Genomic DNA, 23,646 nt, shown 5'->3' on the forward strand with positions numbered 1-23,646 from the left:
TTGTTACATTGTTGTAAACAGAGAGAGAGAAGAACAAGAAACTGACAAGTATTTTTGGCTTTTTTATTTTATATATATATATATTTTTTTTTACTTTATTTTTTTACACCTTTTTTTGGAACTGTAAAGGTTCCAGGTTTGGGTCTCTGAAAATGCGATGACCTCTTTGGAGACCCTGTGAAGGTGTGCCCTAGGACTGTGCAGTGCTGTACCCTACACTAATACTCCACTAGTGTGTGTTAACGTTGTAAACATTCACTGATGCAGAGACCGGTTGGTCAGGACAGGAGGGACAATAAAAGCAGGTGTCTCGCCTGTATCCGCATTTCCTACAGACACAACATTTTCTTTGGGGGGTTCGCTGGGTAGAGGTAGCACAGAGGACATACGGAAAATGCCCTTTATGCAGCCGGCTTACTGCATTTGCATTGAAAAGTTGGGGCACAGCACTGTCTGGAATTTAAGGAAGGATCCAGCTCGTCTTGATGCTTTATATAGCACATAAGTGTTCAGCAGAGCCAATTGAAATAGGTACCAGCGTCTGGCTCTATGGGCAATATACAAGTACAGTGCCATCAACTGGTCATTGAGGTCCACCCCTCCCACAATTAAGGTTGTAAGGTTGTATTCATGGACACAGAGGGGTTTCTCCACAACACCAGTCGCCAGTGGAATGTGGACTGCCGTATCTGCATGAAGGGAGGACAGAACGAAAACATTCCTTGAATCCCTCCACTTTACTGCGAGAAAATGATTATATCGCAAGCAGGCTCTCTCCCCCAGTCTGCCTGGACTCTACAAGCTGCTGGGGTAAGCCCCGGCTATTAGATCGTACAGTTATTTGATTCCACAATCAAAAAGGTGACTAAAAAGTGGCACCCTTGTGTAATAATTGTCCACATAAAAGTGGTCCCCTTTCCGAATAAGGGTGACACCAATTCCAAAACAATCTTGCCAGCGCTTCCTATATAGTCTGGGCAGTTCTGGAGCTCCATGTGATTATCTTTTCCCTCGTAAACCATAAAACTATATGTATAGCCTGTTGCCCTGTCACAGAGCTTATACAACTTGACCCCATATCTGGCATGCTTGCTGGAAAGATACTATTTGAAAGACAAGCAGCCAGAAAATTAAATCAGGGACTCAACAATGCAGACAACTTGATCAGGAGTAAACAAGGCTGTAAACTGTTGGTTGAAGTGGTTTACGAAGGGCTGAACTTTGTAGAGCCGATCAAATCTAGGGTCACCCCGAGGACAACAGAGTTCATTGTTGTCGGAGTGAATAAACCGCAAGATCTCCTTGTATCTAGCCCTGGTCATGGATGCAGAGAACACGGGCATATGGTGAATTGGGTCAGTGGACCAATATGACTGCAACTCACTCTTTTTAGTTATGCCCATGAGGAGGAATAGGCCCAGAAAGGTCTTAAATTTGGAAACCATTATAAGTTTCCAATCTCTGGCAAGGGTCAACTGAGGATTAGCGGTGATGAATTGACCAGCATGCAAATTGCTTTGGTTCTCAATAGATCTCTAGAGATCTTCCATGAAAAACAGCAAATAGAAATCAAGTGACTTGAAACTGAAATCAACTGTTTCCACCTGAACTCCGGGTTGACCAGTGAATGGGGGGAAGTACGGGAGCTGCAGAAGTGGTGGGCTCCGAATTAGGATGGGCAAATGCAGCAGGAAGGGCGCTATGGCCTCAATGGGCCTATGTTTGTCTTCTTGGTGGCTGCACCAGCTTGAACTGCACTTATGGGACTTGCCACCACGTGATGCTGCAGTGCCAGTTTGACAACGACCAGGGTGTACTAGGCCGCTACTACTCTGTCGTCAGAGCTATCTGTCAGGGTGCCACTGCTGTCTAATGGTTGGTTTTCTGAGCCTGAATCTGACAGATGGGGACTTCCTCTTTACTCTCATCTGTCATGCTCAGAAACGTGTAGGCCTCTTCATAAGTGTGCCTTCGATTGGACATTGTGGCTTCTAAATTTACTGGTAAAACTAGTGCAACTCACAGGCAAAAGAGCACCTGATTGTCAGAGCCTGCTTCAATCACTACCAAAAAAAAAAATGCTAGCATTCGCAGGGATCAGGCCTGACTATGTGAATGCTGCAGTTATGTGTTTTGTAAGTGACAGTGATCGATTAATACCGCACTTGGGTGGGCTGGGCTGAGCGGAGGGACTAAGTGCAAGGTACTAGCAGGTATCTGGGCTGATCCCGTTAATGCTGTGTTTTTGGGAACCCTAAACTACTGGGAACGCTAACATAGGTCTGATCAGATATTGATCCGTTCAGACACTATACTACTAAAAGAAGTGTATGGTGCGTGTGTGGGTGTTAGTGCTACTGGCACTAACCTGACACTGCCTGGGGCTGACACTGACTCTAACTGATGCTGAAACCTAACTGATGTCACCCACCGGGTGATCAGGGAGTTAAACCTTTATTAGGTAATGTATGACAGATGTCCTGACTAATTACTAACTAACCAGCGTCACCTGTGATACTAATACGGTGATCACTGGTGACAGGGGGTGAAAGGGTTAACTGGGGTTGATAAAGGGGTTACAACCTTTATTTGGTAATATATGTGGGTAAAAGAGAAAAGGAAAAAAGGGCGTACCAGCCTTGCGCATTATCCTTTGGATTTTTATTAAAAGTGAATAAAAAGAAAACTACTCACAAACATCTGTAGCAATCTTGCAATGTAAACAGTCACCGAATAGCAGCAATTGGTCTAGAGAAAATTATGTACTCCCGAGGTCACAGAGGAAATAACGGGGGCCACTGCCAGCTGATGCATTTCAAAGGTTTCACCTTCTTCCTCAGAGCCCAGCCAGGCAGTGGCCCCCGTTATTTCCTCCGGGACCTCTGGATTACATCATTTGCTCTAGACCAATTGCTGCTATTCGGTGACTATTTACATTGCAAGATTGCTACAGATGTTTGTGAGTAGTTTTATTTTTATTCACTTTTAATAAAAATCCAAAGGATAATGCACAAGGCTGGTGCGCCCTTTTTTTCCTTTTCTCTTAGACTGTTAGGATACCCCTATCCTTGAGGATAGCAAGGCCTGTGACATATAATATCATGATACATAGACTGTCTGGTAATCCACTTGTGCGCAGGAGCGTTTGTTTTCTGCTATCAAAATATATGTGGGTACCCTGGCGCTATAAAAGACTGAATGTGAAACTAACCAACTAACTGGCTAACCCATGACACTAATATGGCGATCAGAATATAGGTTCCATACACTATATTAGTGACACTGGTAACAGGGGGTGAAAGGGTTAACTGGGGTGTGATCGGGGGGTGACAAGTGTGCCTACTTGTACTGGTGTTAGTGTAGTGTTGTGCAACTCACGGTTAGATGTCCTGTCCCTGGAACTGAAAAATGTTCCACGAGGGGAGATGACATAATTTCCTCTGCCTGTGTTTACACTTACAGGTGGAGGACAGTCTCTCATTCGCCAGAACCAATCACCAGGTCCCAGCCAGAAATCATTAGCCTGGGCCTGGAGACTGATCGGTTCTGAAGTGAATCCGATCACCGCACGCGCATGCCCCCTAGGCTGCCACGCACCTGGAGTGTACCTACAGCAATTTGCACAGCGTATGACGGTGGCTGGTCGGCTACTGGTTAATTGTTAATGGCATTCCCATGCATCTGTAAATGCATGCATTTTTGTGCATGCAAAACTGCATGGTACTGTAGCGTGTTTTTGAAAAAGATTCAGGGACTTCTTTTCTGCATTTGTTGTGCGTAGAGCAGCCCATTGAAATGAATAAGCTGCCCAACACATAAACAAACATGCGGAAATGCACCTAGTTGCATCTGTAGGTGTTATCCAGGTCTTAAAGAGGAACCAAACCTTTTAAATGCTTCCCAAAACAATTACATTCAAGGCATGTAACAGTTTGTGCTCTCAGCTGAACTGTCAAGGCTGGTGTCATAACTAATCACATGTGCAGAACCATGGAAACTGCAGAGCAAACAGAGGCTAAGATGATAGTTTCTCTAGAGGATAGGAGCGTTTAATTCTGCTTTAGGTCAAGCCGTGCCCAACCAAGCAAGTATTTTAATAGAAACCTGTATCATCAGGAAATAATGAATAACCTCAAGCAAAGGTACTTTTACTTCTGCATGCAGCCCTACATTAAAAATACAAAAAAGGTACCCTTGACCTGCTGCAGTGTTTTAAAATGATTTGCTTTTACATAATTAGTCAGGTTGAAAAAAGACACAAGTCCATCTAGTTCAACCATAAAAATAAAATAAAATGTAATGAAAATGATCCCGTGTTGCTGATAAATGTTTTTTTTTATAAATGTTCAAAGTTTTATTGTTTTTCCTTCCCTTTTCCCCCATCCCAACCCTAAAGTTCAGGTACTCAATTTTGTTAGGATCAGAAATTGTTTTTTTTTGTTTTTTACTTTCTTTCCCAGATGATGAGGACATTGTCTGAATTGGAGGGGGAAGTATGTAGCACCAGCTCCTGAAGAGCACGCACTGTGTGCTTTGCCATTTAATATTCCTGGAACCACAGTTTGGTTTTGGGTTTAATTACTCAAAATTTTGGCCTCAATACCAGTCTGGCTGGATTGCATTGTGTTCTGCTTGACCATAGGTGGCGCTGTCATCCCTGACAGGAACCAGCCCAGTTTGAGTGTCACTCTTGCTGTGTATTCTGAGAAAGGGTACTTAAGGTGTTGATGTCACGTGCTTCAGGGTTACGGTCCAGAAGTGCTTTCTGGCTGTTTGGTCCTGGTCCTCCTCACCAGCCCCCAGGGCTCTCATGGCCTGGGGTGCGGACCCACCTGACTCCAAGTCTCGGTGCTGGCTGGCCCGAGGCAAAGTAACTGAAAGAAGGATTTGAAGATGGTCCAGTGCCGTCTCGGTTTGTGGAGAGGCCCAACAACTGTAGAAGCATCCAGGGGAGGACTCTTTGGGAGAAGGCCACACAAAGGTTGGCTTCTCAGTAGGAGCCTGGAGGCTAAGTTGAAAGACCCCAAGCGAATCTAATCTCGTATGGTATCACCGGACCGGCTGCAAGATATTGGTATCATACGAGGGTTCTCTGAGTTGTCTACATCTTTCAGTTTATTCAAGTGTTCTACAACAAGTCTGTGGCAGAGACTTTGATTTAAACACCCTGTTGGCTGCTAGGCCTTGTGAGAGAAGTACTTTCCGATAAAGGGTGAGGATCCAACTATGAATTGCTATTCTCTGGATTTCCTAATGTGAGAGACTGTTTTTTCTACTTGAATTAGTTCTAAGAGTACCTGGACTTTCCTACCTAAACCCTCTAACCCTACTTTGAGAGACTGTGTTTGTTTACTCCTTTTTGCAAATAAAAATCCCTTAAGTGGATCTGGCGTCAGTCTCTGCAATTCTTGGGCCATCTACATTGGGAAACCCCTAGACATACTCCAATTAGATCAGCCACTCCTTTGGGGGTCAGTACTACAAAAAAAATCATACAATCCCATATACCCAATCCTATACCCACAGTTGATCCAGAGGAAGGCGAACCCCCCCCCCCCCACCCCCCCCACCACCCCCCAGAAAAGCAGGATCCAATTTACTACAGCAGGGGAAAAAATACCTTCCTGATCCCAGAGAGGCAATCCGATTTTCCCTGGATGAACTTTACCTATAAATATTAGTACCCAGTTATACCATGTACATTTAGGAAAGAATCCAGGCCTTTTTTAAAGAAATCTACTGAGCTGGCCAGAACCATCTCTCGAGGGAGTCTATTCCACATTTTCACAGCTCTTTCTGTGAAGAAACCTTTCCGTATTTGGAGATGAAATCTCTTTTCCTCTAGACATAAAAAATGCCCCCTTGTCCTCAGTGTTGACCATAAAGTGAATAACTCAACACCAAGTTCACTATATGGACCCCTTATATATTTATACATGGTGATCACATCTCTCCTTAATCTCCTCTTCTCAAGAGAAAATAAATTCAGTTCCTCTAATCTTTCCTCATAGCTGAGCTCCATGCCTCTTATCAGTTTGGTTGCCCTTCTCTGCACTTTCTCCAGTTCCCCAATATCCTTTTTGAGAACCGGTGCCCAAAACTGAACTGCATATTCCAGATGAGGTCTTACTAATGATTTGAACAGGGGCAAAATGATATCTCTCTCTCTGGAGTCCATACCTCTCCTAATACAAGAAAGGACTTTGCTCACTTTGGAAACCGCAGCTTGGCATTGAATGCTATTATTGAGCTTATGATCTACGAAAACCCCCAGATCCTCTCCACCATTGATTCTCCCAGTTGTACTCCCCCTAGCATGTATGATGCATGCATATTCTTAGCCCCCAAATGCATAACTTTACATTTATCAACAGTAAACCTCATCTGCCACATAGTCACCCAATTAGACAGTGTATTGAGTTTGGTTTGTACATTGGAGACATCCTGTAAGGACGTTATTCCACTATATAGCTTGGTGTCATCTGCAAAGACAGAAATGGTACTTTTAATCCCAGACCCAATATCATTTATAAAGATATTAAAAAGTAAGAGTCCCAGCACTGAACCTTGGGGTACACCACTGATAACCTTAGACCATTTAGAGTAAGAATCATTAACCACTACTCTCTGAATTTTGTATTTTAGCCAGTTTTCTATCCATTTACAAACTGATATTTCCAATCCTGTAGACTTTACCTTACACATGAGCCGTGTGAGCTTTTGTGATAGAATTTTGGGAAAATGTAGACACAACATGGTTGTTATTTGTCAGTAATTACATGAACTAATAGCATGTGTGGGAGTTGAAACTAAAAGCCGTAAGATACACAAGCAGAACAGAAAATAGTTTTTTATTAGAACATTGGGGAAAATAAGTCACTCCATAGTTTATTCATTGGCCAACAGCCATTAAAAAAAAGATGTATTAAAAGCAATAGGTTTTTGAGAAAATCTATGTACGATGTAGTCTTTTGAATTTACTAACTAAACAAGTAATATACACACATTACCTGACAGTTTTTGAATGTACTCAGCATTAACCAAATTCCCTTTTCTGAAATTACTCTTGACACACTTTTTGAATGCTCAGATGTGAAATTAACCCTGGGTAGGAATACCAACCTAATCTTTGAAAAGACTTTAGAGATCTCCAGAAGCCCCCCCCCCCCCCCCCCCCCATCATATATTTCTTCTTCTTATTATTATTATTATTATTATACAGGATTTATATAGCGCTGACAGTTTATGCAGCGCTTTACAACATTAGGGTAGACATTACAATACAATACAATTCAAGACAGGGGGAATCAGTGCTTATCTGAATGGAGAGAGGGGTTGAAACTACCCAGGGTGTCGTTTTAGATGGGAGACATATTCTGGGGCCCTTGACTTAAAACACACATTCAGAAAAAAAAAAAAAAACAGTGGTCCATCGAATCTGCCCATTTTGTTTTGTTGTTTTTTTTTTTTAAATACATGTTTTGTATTTTTATTTTCGTTAACTTTTTTGTATGAGTTTAGATCTATGTTTGTCCCAAGCATGTTTGAAACCATTTACTGTTAACTGGCTCACTACCTCTGCTTGAAGTTTATTAATCTATAGTCTTTTAATATCATCAAAGGAGGTTTTAACCTGCAGTGTTTTAGTGTTAAAAGACACAGGCTGATGTCAGGATTGATACTGTTTCATAATGTTTTTTTTTTTTAGAATATTAAAAAAATGTGTGTATTGCAATATGTGTATTGCTACTGTTTTTTTCATTTAAAATGATTAATGTAACAGTTCATAGTTATGTTCTGCTAGTCTATAGCTACTCTACTGCCATGAACAGAATCTTTAGATGTGAGTCAGAGATGCATAAAGCAGGGGTCTGATTTAGAAACGTGTAATTCTCCACCATATGTGCTGCATTAATTTTCCTTGTGCTGTAGACAGGTGAATACAAATGTGACAGCTGTGTGATAACGTCTCAGATGTGTGTGACAACCCCAGCTGTGCAGGTATAGAGCGTATATTTATATATATCACTGTCATGTACGTGTGTGTACTCATGTACATCTGGTAATGATAGTTTCTAGAAACGTATGTGAATTAGAAGTACTGACTGATCAGGAGCACTTTTTAGATGACATATTCTTAATACTTATGTGACAGTAAGTTTGATAGGTTTAGCTGACGTGCATAAAAGAACAAACAGGGATGCCCTTGACCTGCCTATTTATTTATGCTACACCTGACACCTAATCCATGTTCATGGAAACTACTGTTTGTTTGAGATTTACAATTTAAGCTGAACTCGTAATGTTTATTTAAATATCTTTCTTAACCACTTCAATAAAGGGCACTTGCACTCCATCCTTGCCCAGGCCAGTTTTCAGCTTTCAGGGCTGTCACATTTTCAATGACAATTGCAGCGTCATGCAACACTGTACCCAAATTAAATGTTTATCAGATATGAGACAGATAGAGCTTTCTTTTGGCGGTATTTAACCACTTGCTGACCGGCTCACGCCGATATACATTGGCAAAGTGGCACGGGTGCTCAAAGTGATGTACCCATATGTCACACGGTCACTGGCGGCTAGCAGGCGCCCGCTGCGGGAGTGTGCCTGCGGGTCCCGCAGACTCGATGTCCACCAGTAGCCCACAATCGTGCCACAGAGAGACAGAATGGGGAGATGCGTAAGTAAACAAGGCATTTCCCTGTTCTGCCTAGCAACATGACAGGGATCTACTGCTCCCAGTGATCGGGAGAAGTGATCTCTGTTATGTTCTAGTGAACCCCATCTCCCCTACAGTTTTAACACACTGAGGGAACACACTTAATCCCTTGATCACCCCCTACTGTTTAACCCCTTCCCTACCAGTGACATTTACACAGTAATCAGTGCATTTTTATAGCCACGATAAAAATAGCAGATCGCCACCATTACTCATAGAATTTTTTTTTATGAAAATGCCATAAATCTATCCCCTATTTTGTAGACGCGATAACTTTTGTACAAACCAATCAATATACGCTTATTGCGATTTATTTTTATTTTTTTACCAAAAAATATGTAGAATAATACATATTGGCTTAAACTGAGGAAGACATTTGTTTTTTTATATATTTTTGGCGGATATTTATTATAGCAAAAAAGTAAAAAGTATTGCTTTTTTTTCAAAATTGTCACTCTTTTTAGCTCTATTTGTGGGAAAAAAAGGACGTCAATTTTGTTTGGGTAGAACGTCGCATGACCACATAATTGTCAATTAAAGGGACGCAGCAGTGCAGTATCGCAAAAAAGGGCTTGGTCAGAAAGGGGGTAAATCCTTCTGGGGCTGCAGTGGTTAATCACCACCAGAGTTTTTATATATTTTTTAAGTAAAAAAAAAAGATGGATTCACAATTTTTTTTTAAAGTCTTAGTTTCTGTTAAAAAATAGCAAATAAGTAATTTTTCTTCTCTGATGTGCGCTGATGAGTGTGCACTGAAGGGCACTGATGAGGCTGCCTGATGGGCACTGATGAGCTTGCACTGATGTGCACTGATGGGCACTGATGAGGCTGCAGTGATGGGCACTGGCAAGGGGGCACTGATGAGGAGGCACTGATGAGGCTGCACTGATGAGGTGGCACGCATGGGCACTGATAGGCAACACTGATGGGTACAAATAGACGGCACTGATAGGCACTGATAAGCTGCACTGATGGTCATTGATAAAAATGCATTAATGGATGCTAATAAGCTGCACTAATGGGGCTACACTGATAATCAGGGCACTGATTATCAGTGTAAATGCTGTACTTTAAAACTTTTTTTGCATTGATACATGTCCCCTGGGGCAGGACCCAGGTCCCCAAACACTTTTTAGGACAATAACTTGCATATTAGCCTTTAAAATTAGCACTTTAGATTTTGAACGTTCGAGTCCCATAGACTTTAATAGGTATTTAAAGTTCACATAAAGTCATAAAGTTTAGGTCTGTTCGCAGGTTCTGGTGCGAACCAAACCGGGGGGAGGGGGGGGTGTTCAGCTCATCCTTAATCATCACCATGCTTTACTGTTGTGCCAGTGCAGAGTAGAGCTGTGGGAGAGACCCTCCACCCACTACAGGCATCATGCAGAAAACTACAGGAGGGGCAGAGACAAGACTAGTGACCCTGCGCAAGAAGTGAGAGCACTGACTGGTCTTTATTACAGGAATCTCCTGCAAAAAGGAAGAGTGAAGGAATTAATGCAGTATTTCTGCACAGATCTGAAAGAAATACACAAAGAACGCCAAGATTTAAGTAAGAAAAATGAGTACCTACTGTATGCTAATAATATTCATTTAACACTGATTTCAGATTTAAAGAAGAACTTTGTCAAAAATGAAAAAAACAACATGTGATGTAACTCTAGAATCTGTTAAACATCTCACTGGTTGTTTTTCAAATAGCAGTAAGAATATTGAGATATCTACATTTTTCCCCCAAAGCTGAAAGCTCTCATGCTTACTTTGTTTAATGAGGAGACAACTCTGCTTCCTCTGTATGTAAATATCTCCATTGTCCCCGTTTGCGTGCTGCCGCTCTGAAGAGATTACAACGAGCCACCCTGACATCACTTGGGGGAGGTACTCATACGGTCTACCAAAAGCTCCTGCATCTCAATCACCACAGAAGTCCCACTCTCTCGCGATCAGCCCAGGAAGCTCCGCCCAATACCATCCATGTCCCGCCCAGCACCGCTTTTGCCCCACCTATGCCCACTCTTCTGTCTATACAGGCACTTCCTCAGTGCTTGGCTTCTCTCATAAGCTGACAGGAAAAAAGGCAGCAAGAAGCATACTGATGAATTGAACAATATGTGTGCAAAGTTACCTGCTATTAAAAATGAATAATAATGATATAATTATTATAAAATGAAATAAAAATATATAAATAGATATAAAATGCTTAGCAATCTTTCACTGAGAGCATTGCTGCAGCAGCACTAGCAAACTTGTGCTTTCTCTGTTTTACATATCACACACCCAGCTATTGATTGATAGATGGGCGTGTGTTATGTATGTAGCGCTGACATTTCTGCCTACTGATCCTATGTTAATGTTATTACAATGTAAGTCTATGGACATTACCATGGCTTAGTATTTGGCGTCTTCTAGCGGCCAATAACAAGAAATGGACTTGGATTCTTTTCTTTCTTGAACATTGAAAAGCATCACAGGAAGTGACTATGTTTATGTTGCTTTTATTTGACCTTTGCCTACCCAGAATGCCAGGTGACCTACCCATGGTCACCTTGGACAGAACTGCATGCTGGGTAGATTATAAAAGGGCCCCGCATGGCCCTCTTAGGTCTCTTCTGAACATATGGCCTGCCTGTGGGGACTGCTGAGGAGGTCTCCGGAGAGCGCAGCCTACAGCCACTGCGGAACATCTACAGACTTTGCCATTCCTCTGAGTGCAGAAGCAAAACACAGTGACCGAATCAGTTGAGGATCCAGAGACACTTCTTGAAGCATCAGAAGGACCCAGTTCAACTTGTGGAGTGCAGAAGCAAGACATGGTGCACCGGAGCAAAGCTGTCACACTTTTCAGTATCCAGTGGGTGAGAGGGCTGTTGCCCGTTGTTTATTACGCACTTGTACACACTTAGGCAGTCAACACAGCACTGCTGGGACCTGTAGTCCTACAGAGAAGGTTTTGCTAAAGACTGAAGTTAAGCAGGCCCCAAGCCTATTTTGCACAGTGTCCTTAACCCTGTGTTATCATCTAGCAACCCCAGGTGTTTCCACTACAGGAACAAGTACAGAATTAATTTACAGTTATATTTACCATCTCATTTTTGAATTACAAATTATTGCAAATATCAAAGCTAGCAGAAGAAAGAAGATTAAGGACTGTATTCTGCATTACAAGGCCTGGTACTTTGACTAAAGTAGGGGGAGCTCCCTGGTGATAAATATACAGAATTGTCATTTTTTATATGACTTAAGCCCTTGGAGTGTGCCTGAAACTGGGAGAGTGTTCCAGAGTCAAGCCTATGTACTCTGGGCACTAGTTCCATTTTAGGACACACCTTCAAGTTATATACTACTACAAGATTATTTGCACTTATTATTGTGGTTAATCACTGCACCCATGCACTACGTTGGTGAGGCATTGTAGATTCTGTGATTATATTACTTTACCATTATTACAGTAAAAGTACGTTATCTTTGGTTAAGTGAACTTAAGTGTTGTTCTTTGTTATCAACAGCAGGTGGAGACACAGGACATTCAGGTAATAACAAGGTATACTGTTATTATATTGTGTATTTTGAGGTTGTCTTTCACCATTAGCTCTACACCAACATCGCACCACAGCTGTGTTAAGGGGACTGAGCCTTGTCAGTGGGGGTTCATCAGCAGAGTACAGGCCCAAACAAAGTTCAGCAGCTCCTTCGGGGGTCAGTACTACATGTAAAATAGACCAAGCATGATAAAAGGCATGAGGACTCATGGGAAATGTGGGAGATGAAGATGCTAGCACAGTGGAAGGAAATGACACGCCAACCCTGCAGAACTCCTCCCACCATCACTAACATGATCCAGCAGAGAATACATGGTAAAGGGATTAGAGACCCCAATAGACTAAGCATGGACCATCACTAACATGATCCAGCAGAGAATAAATGGTAAAGGATTAGAGACCCCAATAGACTAAGATTAGAGATCTAAAATAGACTAAACACGATAAAAGGCATGAGGACTCATGGGAAATGTGGGAGATGCAGATGCTAGCACAGTGGAAGGAAATTACATGCCAACTCTGCAGAACTCCTCCCACCATCACTAACATGATCCAGCAGAGAATGCATGGTAAAGGGATTAGAGACCCCAATAGACTAAGCATGGACCATCACTAACATGATCCAGCAGAGAATAAATGGTAAAGGGATTAGAGACTCCAATTGCAGCTATATGGTAGGGAAATAGTAATTATGTTTATTGCCATGTGTAAATTTCAGGTATTTATATGAGAATTGACTTCCGGTGGAGAGGAGCGTGCGAGTGAGTGAGTGATTGACGCCGCTCCCCCCCCCTCCCTTGCTAGGAAGAAGTCTCAGCGGGATGAACGACCGACTTCCCTACCCCTTGGAAGGGGACGACGAAACGGCTAACTAGCTGCAAATCCGAGGATACCCCCTATAAGGCTGGAAAGGCCTTACCTCCGTGCTGCCCCCATCCTCATATCCTCTCCTCTCCCCCCCTCTTGAGGCTCCTTTTCATCCCCTACATCCGAGAGGTGCCCGGCTGCTGGGACTGGTGGACCGGCGGGGTCGAGTGACACAGAGCGGGTGACGGAACACCAGAGCGGAGAGTCCAGCGAGAGGAGCCGAAGACCTTGCGAGATCCCGGGACCTCCTACACGCTAGTGGGGAGTTACGAAGGGCCGACAGATCGTGTTGCCGGTCGTGTTGCCGGCACGGCTAGCGGGGGTTAGGCTGGATGCACGAACGGATCTTGTGGAGTAGGTCTGTGAACCCCATGCTAGCCTGGATTGCTGATATACAAGAGAAAAGCCTGGAGAACAGCCCGGAGAACATCAGAAGAGAGGGTGAGAGAACTATTATTATATTCTCTATGGAAAAGTAATTTTGAACTCTGAATGAAGTAACTCTGAATATAGGTCTGACTCACCCTGAATACATATATAAAGGCTGTATAAATATATAAATATGTGTATAAAGGCGCATGGACTTTTGTGATACAATTTGTAGGAATTGGGTAGCAGAGAACCCTAGCACATATCATTATATATATGTGCATGCTGAAAATCGTTTTCGGTGGTAGACATAGCTTGGCTATAAAAGAGACTGGTGAGCAGTTGGAGAGCCCCCTCCCCCATACACCCGGGCCTCTTAAAGACCTGATAGAAGCACGGACGCACAGTATGGGGTAGCAAAGAGACCGGACATTAATATAAAGAGAATTAAAGAGATAACAAAGAATAAAGGAAGAGGGGAAGAGTAAGCAGCAGGAATGACAACACGCAGACGTGCGGCATTACAACCAGCAGCAGGCGGAAGTAGGAACTCGGCAAGTGTATTGCGAGCCTATCTGACGCCGCAAAAGGGAGAACGTCTAATAACCCGGAGCCAAGAGGGGAGACAGGGGAGCCTGGAGATGGCAAGCGGACATACAAAGGCTGGAAGAGGAGTATCAACATTGAACCATAATGAGCCAATAGGGTATGGCCGGGGGTTACAAACCACAGGCAAAGAGGAGCGGAGAGTAAGCGGAAATTACTTGGAGGGAAGGCAAAGAGAAGGAATACAAACTCCAGGAAGTTTGAAAGAGGATTGGAGGGATGGAGGCATAAGGGAGGAAAAAAAAAGACTCTCAATAATGGAAGGTACTGCAACAGACCAGGGAGTGGATTTACAAAGATCCCCTGACAAGGAAAGAACAATAATTAGCGAAGATAAGGTTACCCAATATACAACTGACAACGGAGGCAATACACATGAGGAAGAGCAAACAGAAAGAAGGGTGAAGAGTAAAGACCATAAGGGACCTCAGGTTGACACACTAAGGAAAGAAAGGATAAAAGAGAGACCGGAAAACCCCAGTATGACAGAGCAAAATAAAAGAGGTTCTGAGGGGACAGAGACGGAAAGCATAAATATAGAATGGGATCTAAGAGAGCATATAAAGGCCCTCCCTACGAAGGCGGACATTCAACAGCTAATAGCAACAGTAGAGAAATCATGCAAGCTAGCAGTAGAAGAACTAAGGGAAGAAGTGGTGGCAATAGGTAATAGATTGGAAGGAATTGAGAACACCCAAGAAGATATGGCACAGGCAGTAGCAGAGAACCAAGAAACTATTAAACTCCACGAGGAAGTAATGAATAATTATAGAGATCAAATGGATGAATTTGAGAACAGGGATCGGCGACAGAATATACGCATACGAGGACTACCGGAAAAATATCATAGCAGCGACTTGCCAATGGTAGTCCAAAAGTTATTCTGCCAAATTATGGGAACAGCTGCGCCGGAATTCATTGAAATGGATAGAGTCCACCGTGTTACCTCTTTCGGTATTCAAAATAAAGACAAGCCTAGGGATGTGATATGCAAATTGCATAAGTACACAATAAAAGAAACAATAATCAGGATTGAATAATTGGAAGGTGAATATAACCTCACACCTACACTGTGTTAAATCACTATCACCTTGTGGCTAGTGATTTAACACAGTGTAGGTGTGAGGTTATATTCACCTTCCAATTATTTGATTGATATTTATTTAAGTGGCAGCTGGGGGGGAGGCTGGGTGCTGGCGCAGTGTTGACACACTAGGTGGCGGTATTTCATGTGTGTAGTATTTGTGAAATAATCAGGATTGCACGAGATACCTCCACAATTGAATACGAAGGAGCTCATATCCTTTTGTTCCCTGACATATCACGTCGTACATTAATGCAGCGCAGAATGGTCCGACCGTTATTGGAAGCTCTACAGGCAGCAGACATTAAGTACCGATGGGGGTACCCTTTTCACTTAATAGCATCAAGGAATGGGAAAACAGCAGTACTACGCACCAGGGATGACTTAAAAGAGTTCTTAGAAATACTAGAACTCCCATTTGTGGACTTTCAGGATTGGAGAATAGCTAATATTAAGACACTAATTCAACGACCTGAGCCATGGTCCCAAGTGGGAGGAAAAGACTAAGGAAAGACTATAGTACTCTTTAGTATAAAAGACCGAAAGTAGGGAAGAGAAGAGAGACTTAGGAAGTAATAGAAATGAGTAAAGCAAAGGGGGAAGGGGGGAAGTACGGGTTGGTGCTTAAACTTGTCACTTAATATTATAGTAATTTTTGGTGTTTGTTTTTTTTTTTTTTTTTTTTTTTTTGTACTTTTGTATTTTTGTATTTTTTTTTTTTTTTTTTCTTCCAATTAGGCAGGTCCCGTGGAAAGGGATCGATAAACCTGCAATATGCAGGAAGGAGGGAGGGCTCGGGAGGAACAAGGAGCAACCAAGCGGGCCCACCCTACCGATAGTTGGTACATTTTACAAAGTAAAGTGTTAAGTTGTGGATGGGGTCAGTATGGATTTTTTTTTGAAGTTTTTATCGCAGGTGTACATGGAGGCGGGGAACACGAGATGTGCAGCAACAGATTAAGAATGGTACATATTTACTCAGATCAAAAGAATGGCTAAAACGTTTAAAATAATGACTTATAATGTAAGGGGACTGTGCTCACCTCAAAAAAGGGGCCGCCTTTGGCAAGAATTAAATCATCAAGCTGTAGATATAGTATTTTTACAGGAAACACATTTCACGTCAGGATCCGTACCAAGGCTACCATTATTCCCATACAACCAGTGGTTTCATGCAGTATCGCCTATTGCGAGAGCTAGAGGAATATCGATAGCCCTGGGGAATACGTGTCCTTTGACATCCATAGTGGTGAACACAGATTTAGAAGGGAGGTTCCTTTTTATTAAAGGAACACTGCAGGGACAAGTGTACACATTCGCTTCAATATATGCCCCCAACACACACACAGTTGATTTCCTGGGAAAAACACTAAAAGCGTTAGAAAAATTTAGGGAAGGGTTTTTGATCCTTGGAGGGGATTTTAATGTTATTGTTGATACTAAACTAGATACAACTACAGGGAAAACACCACTATCATTTAGAGCACTTAAACACGTTAAAAAACTATTTCAATCTTCACACTTGGTAGATAGCTGGAGGGCATTAAATGGAGAAAAAAAAAATTATAGTTACTACTCAAAGAGCCATAATACCTATTCCAGGTTGGACTGGATCTTGGTAGATCAATATTATTTAGAATATGTAAAAACAGCAAGCATAAAGCCAATAACGATCTCGGATCATGCCCCGGTGGTGGCGGAGATCTTCCCTATACACGCGGGTCATAAGGAACGGACGTGGAGATTAAACGAGTCATTACTGGATAATAAAATAATACTAGAGGACCTCCAACATAAATTAGAGGAGTATTTTGACTTAAATACGTCAGAAGAAGTATCGGAGCAAACAGTGTGGGAAGCCCACAAAGCGGTAATTAGAGGAGAATTAATAGCACATGGAACGCGAGTAAAGAGGGAAAAAAGAAAAGAGATAGAAGATCAGTTGGAAAGAATAAAGGAATTAGAGAACAAACATAAAAGTACTTGCGAACTAGAAGATGCCAGGCAGCTGGGAAATATGAGGGAGGAGCTCTCCAGGTGTCTGGATAGAAGGGTCAGGGATAAATATAGATTTTTTACACATAGATTTTATGAGCATGGGAATAAATGTGGCCGATTACTGGCTAGACAACTAAAAAAAAGAGGGAACTATCCCATGTACATGAAATTAGAATAGAAAATAAACAAGTAAAAGATACAAAATCAATAGCAAAAGAATTTCAACAATATTATAAGAAACTATATAATATCCAACCCATTCTAGAGCAGGCAGAAGATAGGGGGAGGATAGAAGAAATGAGAGACTATATTAGTAGCTCTACAATATCAAAGTTCCCCTCTAGGTTAATAAAAAAATTAGAAGAACCAATAACCAAAGATGAAATAAGAAAAGCAATTGAGAACCTGCCGAGGGGGAAAAGCCCAGGACCCGATGGGTTAACCAATGCATACTATAAAAAGTTTGCCCAAATTTTAGAAATACCTCTGTGCAGATACTTCAATAATATTACTGCCTCTAACCCAATGTCCTCAGAAGCACTGCTAGCATATATAACAGTTTTACCGAAACCAGGGAAGGATCCACAGGAATGTGCTAATTACAGACCCATATCATTGCTTAATTCAGATACTAAATTAATGGCAAAAATCATAGCTACCAGAATACAAGAAGAGGTAACACAATTGGTCCATCGTGACCAAACGGGTTTCATGAAAGGCAGAGAAACCAAAGATAACACCATTCGAGCCCTACACATACTTTATTGGATGCAAAATGGCCCAGATAAATTACCCAGGACAATGCTATCAATGGATGCCGAAAAGGCATTTGATAGAGTGGACTGGGACTTCATGAAAGAAGTATTGAGAGCAATAGGAATGGGAGAGCGAATGATGGGATGGATAGAAGCCCTATACGCAAGACCCAGGGCAAGAGTGAAGGTAAATGGTACTCTATCAGGATGCTTTGATATACGAAACGGCACAAGACAGGGGTGTCCCCTGTCCCCAATACTGTTTGCCTTGACTCTGGAACCATTTCTGTGCAGGGTAAGAGAAAATAAGGGAATAAAAGGGATAAGAATAGGATCTGAGGAGCATAAGGTATCAGCATATGCTGATGACCTATTATTCTATCTTTCAGAACCACAGGGATCAATAATGGCACTAATGGAGGAGGTCCAGAGATATGGAAAAATGTCCAATTTTAAAATAAACACGGAAAAATCTATAATACTACCATGTCATGTACCCCCATTGATGTCAATGGTAATGAAGGATAACCTCCCATTTAAATGGGAAAAAAAATCATTATACTATTTAGGAGTACATATTACGGCGGAAACTAAATCTTTATATGAGCTTAATTATGGAAACCTAATAATAGAAATAACTAGAGATCTAAATAGGTGGAAGGGTCATTCACTGACATGGTTTGGAAGGATAAACACTTTGAAAATGAATATACTACCTAGAATAATATATATTTTAAATACCGTACCTATAGCAGTGCCTCAGGCCTTTTTTAAGAGAATTCGTAAAATGTTTATATCCTTTATATGGAACGATAAAAACCCTAGAATAGCATATGATATACTGCGTAGAAATAAGAAGGAAGGTGGAATAGGGCTCCCAGATGTCTTCATGTATTACAAAGCAATGTCTATGGTACGAATACTAAACTGGTGTCATGACTCCTCAAATAAGGCATGGGTTTCGGTAGAAGAAAGTATGGCGGGCAGAAATCTAGCAGGGGCGCCATGGATACAGGCCGCGAATAGAGCTTTAGCAAAGTGGACATCACCACTAACACGGAATACATTAGCAGTATGGGATAGAATGAACAAGAATGGAAAATATGCTCCACGCACATCACCAATGGCCCCATTAGGGGGATATCCATGGTTTCCACCAGGGGAAGAAAAGGGAGCATTAGGCTCTTGGGGCTCAGGGGGAAATACAAGGTGTCTAAGATACGCTCCATCGGGAAGCTTACTTCCTTTAACAGAATTAATAACATCACAAGGAGAAATACATATGTCGAGATAGAGATATTACCAAATGAGAGACTTCTTTAATAAATTAGAACCCCAAGTAAGACCGCTGAGCTCCCTTACGACATATGAGAAGATGTGTATGAAAATAGAAAAAACAAATAACTTACTATCCCAGATGTATAAATTAGTCCTTAGTGAACAAAGTAGCACAATTCCTTACTTTATAAGAGAGTGGGAGAAAGAACTAAAATGCACATTTAGACCAACACAAATAAAAAAAATTATGGAAATGACGCATGAGACATCAATAAGCGCAGCAATACAAGAAATGTCATACAAGTTTATAACTAGATGGTACCGAACCCCGGCCAGAATAGTAGAGATATATCCAACAGCGGATGGGCATTGCTGGAGAGGATGTAAGGATAAGGGGACATACCTTCATCTATGGTGGGACTGCCCAAAAATTAGGATTTTTTGGGAGGGAGTGGCTAAATGGACAGGGAGGATAACAGCAAAACCAATAGAAATGACACCCCTACAATTTCTGTTTCATGGGACAGAAGGATCCATTAAAGCTTATAAAAAAGGAGTCACACCACATCTGCTGAATGCAGCCAAAATATTAATACCTAGATATTGGAAACAGATAACATGTCCCACTCTACTGGAATGGAAGGGGGAGGTAGATAAAATAATGGAAGCTGAAAAATGGATATACGATATAAAAGAACAACAAGAAAAATATAAAAATATATGGGCAGGCTGGAAGCATTATTCCCGAGAAATAGAGAAAGAGTAAATTATACCAGATTAAAAAACCCCTCCGGAGTCTCCCAGAGATCCCTGACAGGGAGAGGGAGAAAGGAGGGGAAAGAGAAAAAATTAAGAAGCTGCTGTGCAAACTCGTGCACTCCAAAGGTACATCGTATAAGGGGTAAAGGGGTAATACGAACCCAAACCACAACTTATAAATTTTGTTGTCTGTAGTATGGTTGAAGGTATATGGGAAGTGAATAAATGATGGAAATGTAATTGGAGGGGGGGCCTGAGGGAAGGGGAGGGGAGGGGAGACAACCAGTGGGGGAGACACCAAAATAAATAACACAATTTTTAGGAAACATAAAGGAAAGCCAAGGACTTTCCTAAGCACAAAGCACAAACAACACACCAAGGGGTCACAAACGGAATAAAAGCACATAATAATGACTAAATAAGAAAATAATATTTCTTTTTTTTTTTTTTTTTTTTTCTTTTTTTTTTAAATTAATATATATATAAATAAAAGGAACCACAAAGGCACAAAAAAAAAAAAAAAAAAAACACATAAAGAAGGGAAATAACACTGGGGAGAAATCTAAATCCCACACCCACCTTTTCTTATTATTTTTTTTTTTTTTTTTTTTTTTTTTTTTAATATATATATAAATAAAAGGAACCACAAAGGCACAAAAAAAAAAAAAAAAACACATAAAGAAGGGAAATAACACTGGGGAGAAATCTAAATCCCACACCCACCTTTCCTTATTATTTTTTTTTTTTTTTTTCTATCTCTCTCCTACACACCGGTTGACTCCACTCCAAATATCCCCTTCTCTCGGGCCACCACCTAATATTGTTATAGATAAGCAGTGGAAAGTATATATGTAAATGTGAAGACATTGGGGGACTTGTGTAAACCTCAATGCCTCAGGACTGAATGTAATTGTAATTGTCTGGCGAATTTTTTTATATATAAGAAAATAATAAAGATGATTTAAAACAAAAATTTATATGAGAATTTACTAAAATGTGTATGTTGCCTTTAGTTATACTTTAAGGTTACGCTTGTCCAAAATGTATTTTTTTCAGTTTTTGAAATACAGTGCAGAAGGGTTAAAACTCCTGTAAGGCCGCGTACACACGGGCGGACTGTTCGTCCAACTTTGTCCGCTGAACAGTGTTTCAGCGGACAGTCCGCTCGTGTGTGGGCTTCAGCGGACAGTTTCAGCGGACAGTCTGACGAACAAAGTTTTTCGGAATTTCCGTAAAACTGTCCGCTGAAACTTGGTTTGAGCGGACAGTCCGCTCGTGTGTAGACTTGTTCGTCAAACTAAGTTCCGCGCATGCTCAGAAAGGATTTACACGCCGAAGGTTGCATTGCAGTGTATAGGACGTCGTTTTTCTAGTCCCGTCGTACGTGCCGTTCACGTCATCGCGCACGGTTTCAGCGGACTGTTCGTTCATCGTGTGTGGTCAAGTCTGCTCATGCTAATTTTGAGCGGACTGTTTGTCAAACTGTTTGATGAACAAGGTTGGGCGAACAGTCCGCGCGTGTGTACGCAGCCTTAGGGTAGTGGGGGCAAATCTCCTGAAAGTGAGAATAAATATTAAAAGACAATTTTTGTATAATATATATATTTTTGTAGAGTAGGGAAGCCTAGCACCCCATTCAACTTCTTATTGCTAAACATAGAGAAAAGCTAGCATTCCAACTATGAATACAGCTCATCATGTGTACTTGTCAGATGATACCATGCCCCTAGGTTGTGCATTGTAGCCCTTGGAACAGATATCCTAGCTGACTACACTTGTTTCTGATTTGGGTGATTAGTATATTGTATGTCTATATAGCCACAACTTTGAGCTTTTGTTGCTGTCTGTCACTTTGAAAAAAAAGGGTCTGCGCATCTTTGAAATGTTGCTGTTTTATGCTTATATGGGACCTTAGTAAACATTGTTGGAGTGCTGGTTTCTCTCTACATATGCATTTGTGTGTTGTCACTGCTTAGTCAAGCACTCACCCCTTAAAGAGGGTTACACAAAGTCATTGTGGTGTGATTTGATGTTTTACAAGCTTCTTCTTGCGGTCTGTGTCCCTGTTGTAGATTTTTCCTAACTGCTTGTCTAGTAAAACTATTGTCAGCAGAATAGGAATGTGAGGGAAACATCCCTCTAATTGTGTAGTAAAACTTCAGTACAACTTCTTTCCTACTCATTCCAAAACTAGAAAACAAAATACTTTGGTTGGACAAACACATAAAGAGGGACTTGCACGAATCCACCATTAAAGTGCCTGTGCATGTGTCTTGTGCCCCCATCTCGATACTTATCAGTCAGATATTTCTCTTTAGGGTTCAGGCAGCCCTATTTGTGGTAGCTCTGCCCCTACCCCCTCCAGGCTGTGAATGAGTTCATGGAGCTCCCTGGAATACTTGATGGGGTTTCTTTGTTCCTCACTTGTCCTACTACCTGTACCTTGGTTTATGGTTTACCTGTCCCTACTTAGCCTTGCTCCTCTGTTCTTCTGCTCATTATTGTATATAGTTTGCAGGAGTGTACGTTTTTAATTGCTTTACATATTGTTCACTAAGTACAGTATGTATGTTTGCAAAGTATTCATAGTTTATGCCACTTGTTTACTCATAATAAATGGTTACATTGTTTCATAGTTGTAGCCAGTATGTTCAGGCAGTGTCTTATCCTTATGGTTATTCCTAATAGCAGGATGCTAGCATTTGTTATCCAGGCACATGCACATTTCCCCTTCCTCTTGTTGAATCCTTCTTCTATGCTTAGCTCTTCATCACATTGCAGACCTAGGGATTATAAGTGTAAGAAGATTGCCAAGCTTTGACTCACATGGCCAATGAATGTAGTTAGGACTTCACTTACAAACAAGTATTCCAGGGCTACTTCAATAATGTACATCTCCCAAGCCCATGCAGACTTACTTCTCTGCACGACGTGCACAGATGATAATCTGAGATCACCTTACTAAATCCCCCTGACCAAAGTCCATTAATCAACATGTCCAAAACACCTCTCATGCAGGGCCCTGCAATTTACTTTTGTCCAGATTCAATTGCTGGAAGTCCACTTGAAAACTCAAGGCCCATGCCACATGGAATTCTGGGTCACCTGGCATGCATTCGATGCGGGGAGTCACGGCCAGGAGGCTAACTCCTTTCCACTAACCATCATTTGCTCCTGAACCAATCAGGTTAGTACAAGTGATCACATTTGTCCTCCTTTCCAAGTGAAGTATTACATGTCTTGTACTTCCAGACTTAGACAAGGAAGATGTATTAAGTAGCTATTATTTGAACTTTATTTAAATTGTATAATAATTAAAAATCTGTCCATACAATGGTGTTGTATATTATTACACATTGCATAGACAGTTTCCAAACAATGGAATAATGATGCATAGTGTAAAATTGCCCACATCCTGGCTATACTAATATAACAGTTCTACTAACTACACAGAAGGGGGTGCTGTGGTGCTGCTAACTACTTAACCTTCTAAACCCTCCTATCCTTTCCAACCAATGAAGCTGCCATCCTATCATTTCTTTGTAAGTGCCATGGGGCTACATGTGTGGTCAGTTGGGACACCAGCCATTTGATGGCTAAACAGTTCAGTTTAGAGTCCAAGTCATTGAGCCAGTTATCAATTACGGCATGCCTTGAATGTAACTG

General features: G+C 41.5%; 1 protein-coding gene across 3 annotated transcripts in view; it reads right to left on the reverse strand.

The window, feature by feature from the left end:
- Positions 1 to 23,646, reverse strand: part of LOC143987832 (enoyl-[acyl-carrier-protein] reductase, mitochondrial-like) — a 150,633-nt gene that overhangs the window by 32,411 nt on the left and 94,576 nt on the right. The gene's annotated exons all lie outside the window — the stretch shown is intronic.

The sequence above is a fragment of the Lithobates pipiens genome, unplaced genomic scaffold, assembly GCF_037356315.1.
Source record: "Lithobates pipiens isolate NorthernLeopardFrog02 unplaced genomic scaffold, aLitPip1_a1.2 Scaffold_18, whole genome shotgun sequence".
NCBI lineage: Eukaryota > Metazoa > Chordata > Amphibia > Anura > Ranidae > Lithobates > Lithobates pipiens.